The 3,805-nt window shown below is 46.6% G+C and overlaps 1 pseudogene across 1 annotated transcript; it reads right to left on the reverse strand.

Annotated features, from left to right (window-relative positions):
* Window positions 1-204: 204 nt before the first annotated feature.
* Window positions 205-823, reverse strand: LOC102115257 (large ribosomal subunit protein uL22 pseudogene; annotated as a pseudogene). The gene has a single exon (XR_012422047.1). The product of XR_012422047.1 is annotated as a large ribosomal subunit protein uL22 pseudogene (transcript).
* Window positions 824-3,805: the final 2,982 nt, after the last annotated feature.

Genomic DNA, 3,805 nt, shown 5'->3' on the forward strand with positions numbered 1-3,805 from the left:
GAACAAGATACAGTTTCTGATCATACTTAATATTTGATGAACAGATGTTTTCCTTTAAAGTTTCACTTAAACTTTTAAAACCTCAAACCACAGTAAGAAATACATCTGACATTACCACCCAGACTCACACACACATGCCACTGAATCAAAAGTTTCATTAAATAATACTCTGTTGGAAGCATTCTGATATTTTCTTTAATTCCATTTTTTTTCCTTTTAATTACATTTATTTTAATGCTGAATTTACTCCCGTGCCATAAGTTTTTGTTTCTTCAGTTTCTTCTGGGATATCTTTTTCTTCTGGGCAACCTCCTCTTCTGGTTTAGGAACAATCTGTTCCTTTTCAGTAAGGATCATCTCAATGTGGCAGGGAGAGCTCATGTATGGGTTAATCCAACCATGAGCTCTGTAGGTCCGTCGGCGCATCTTAGGTGCTTTGTTCACTTGGATATGCTCGATGACCAGAGAATCTACATCTAAACCCTTAAGTTCAGCATTACGCTCTGCGTTTTTAAGCATGCGCAGCAAAAATTCAGCACTCTTTTTGGGCCACCGACCTTGTGTCCAGCCCCACTGCTTGGCCTGGGCACACCTGCCAACTCCACCATTGTAACGTCGGACTGGTACGCACTGTTTCTGTAAAGTGACATCTTTCAGATACTTCGTGGCTTTTCGAATATGCATACCCTTGACGGCCTGGGCAGTTTCACGAGTGTTCTCAAAGTCAACACGAAGATTGGAACCTCTTGATTTGCATGATTTCGTGGGGTTCTCCAGGTCAAGTGAATAGCGAACCATTTTCATAGATGATTACCTCAGGCCGCTTAGGGAAAGAGCTTAATTCCATTTTTTAAAAAGTGCTTGTTGGGACTTGTAGGTGGAAAGCCATGGTCATAAAGTGTACAGAGAAGCTGTCATTGCTAAAGTGAGAGAAGCTTTGCTTCCAAGCTAGGATCAGGTTAGGATTAAACTATAAACAAATGAGGGCCTCCGCTTGCTCTGATCTGCAGACTGAGAGAGTCTGGCCTCATTAAGAAGTACAAGCCAAGGCGGGACTTACTGACAACGGTGACGGACTTCAACCTGGGGCCTGCTCGTTGCAGCTTTCCTGTTCAGTGCCTTATATCTTTCCTTCACTCCTTTAACACACCCGTCCCTACCCCACGAAGATGCCCCAAACTGTGCCTGGTTCCCCAGCGATATTTTGTGCACAGCTCTCTGATGGCTCTTGTCACACTGTACTGTAATGCGAATCTTTTTTAGATGGCTAGCTCTTCAGCTGAGCTGCTGGAGGGAGCCTGGTCAGGGAAATGCTGGCCAAAAAGAGTGTGTGAATGGGAGGAGAGGAACTGTTGCATCTTGGGGTCTAGAAGTGCCCATCTCTTCCCTGTTGTTGCCTGGGGAGGGGGTCACCACTGGCTCTGGAGCCACAGCAGGGAGACGCAGGCCCGGGCACACCATGGTGGAGGAGAAGGGCAGGGAGCAGTGATGTCATTCAATTACAGAACTCGGTTATCCCTTAACTTTGTATAGCTACTTCACCACTTAATAAATTTTTTGTTTGTTTGTTCGAGACAGTGTCTCACTCTGTCACCCAGGATGGAGTGCAGTGGTATGATCTCAGCTTGCTGCAGCCTCTGCCTCCCAGGTTCAGCATTTAACATCTCAGTGACCAACATTTAACATCCTGAGGTTATACATAAGGGAATGAATAATTCCTTTATCATTCATAAAGATTTAAAGACCAGGCCTGGCACGGTGGGTCATACCTGGAATCCCAGCACTTTGGGAGGCCAAGGAGGGTGGATTACTTGAGGGCAGCAATTCAAGACCAGCCTGACCTACATGGTAAAAACCTGACTCTACTAAAAATGCAAAAATTAACCAGGCTTGGTGGTGTACGCCTGCAATCCCAACTACTCGAGAGGCTGAGCCAGGAGAATCGCTTGAACCTGGGAGGCAGAGGTTGCAGTGAGCTGAGATCCACCACTCCACTCCAGCCTGGGCAACAGAGCAAGACTCCATCTCAAAAACAAAACAAAACAAAACAAAAACCCCAGGCTGGGCATGGTGGCTCATGCCTATAATCCCAGCATTTTGGGAGGCTGAGGCGGGCGGATCACTTGCAGTTAGGACTTCGAGACTAGCCTGGCCAACATGGCGAAACCCCGTCTCTACTAAAAAATACAAAAATAAGCCAGGCATGGTTGCACATGCCCGCAGTCCCAGCTACTTGGGAGGCTGAGGCAAGAGAATCGCTTGAATCTGGGAGGAGGAGGTTGTAGCGAGCAGAGATAGCACCACTACACTCCAGCCTGGGCGACAGAGCGAGAATGTCTCAAAATAAAAAATTAGAAAAAGAAGAAGAAGAAGAAGAAAGAAAGAAGAAGAAGAAAGAAAGAAGAAGAAGAAAGAAGAAGAAGAAGGAGGAGGAGGAGGAGGAAGAAGAAGGAAGAAGAAGAAGAAGAAAGAGGAAGAAGAAGAAAGAAGATGAAGAAGAAGATGAAGACGAAGAAGACGACGATGAAGAAGAAAGAAGATGAAGAAGACAACGAAGACAAAGACGACGACGACGAAGAAGAAGAGACAAAACCAAACCAAAGAAAATGCATGACTGCTCCTCTTAATTATTTACCTAGCTCTGTTTTGTTACATATTATAGTTGTAACCCACAAGCAATAGATAAAATGTCACTAGATATAATGTTTGTGGCCGGGCACAGTAGCTCACTCCTGCAATCCCAGCACTTTGGGAGACCGAGGCAGGCGGATCACCTGAGGTCAGGAGTTCAAGACCAGCCTGGCCAACATTGTGAAACCCAGTATCTATTAAAAATACAAAAAATTAGCCAAGCGTGGTGGCACGCACCTATAACCCCAGCTACTTGGGGGGCTGAGGCAGGAGAATCACTTGAACCTGGGAGGCTGCAGTGAGCTCATTGCATTGGGCAACAAGAGTAAAATGCTGTCTCAAGGCTGGGCGCGGTGGCTCACGCCTGTAATCCCAGCACTTTGAGAGGCCAAGGCGGGCAGATCATGAGGTCAGGAGATTGAGACCATCCTGGCTAACATGGTGAAACCCTGTCTCTACTAAAACTACAAAAAAAATTAGCCAGGCGTGGTGGCGGGTGCCTGTAGTTCCAGCTACTCAGGAGGCTGAGGCAGGAGAATGGTGTGAACCCGGGAGGCAGAGCTTGCAGTGAGCCGAGATTGCACCACTGCACTCCAGCCTGGGTGACAGAGCAAGACTCCATCTGAAAACAAAACAAAAACAAAAACAAACAAACAAACAAAAGTCTCCCTCAAATTCATGCTGATATCTAATTCCCAACGTGATAACTTTTGGAGGTGCGGCCTTTGGGAGGTGATGCAGTCATGAGGGTGGAGACCTCATGAATGGGATTAGTGCCCTTATAAAAGAGACCACCAGAGAGCTTCCTCTCCCCTTCCTTCCAGGACACAGTGAGAAGCCAGCTGTCTATGGACCAGAAAGCAGGCCCTCAGCACACATCGATTCTGCTGGCGTTTTGATCTTGGACTTTTCAGCCTCCCTGTGAGAAATGAGTTTCTGTTGCTTACAGGTCACCTGGTCTATAGTCCTCTGTTACAGCAGCCTGAACGAACCAAGACACCCAGGTACACATTGCCAAAAAAATTACGGCCTAGCCCACATTCTCAGAAGCTTACAGTCTTCCTTTAAGTAAAGTTACATGGGAAGACCATGCACTGTGGAGCAAAAAGGGCCTGAGTTGAGACTAGCTCTCCCGCTTGTCATGCTGTGGTCTTGAGAAGCACCTGAACTCTTC

The sequence above is a fragment of the Macaca fascicularis genome, chromosome 13 (genome assembly GCF_037993035.2).
Source record: "Macaca fascicularis isolate 582-1 chromosome 13, T2T-MFA8v1.1".
NCBI lineage: Eukaryota > Metazoa > Chordata > Mammalia > Primates > Cercopithecidae > Macaca > Macaca fascicularis.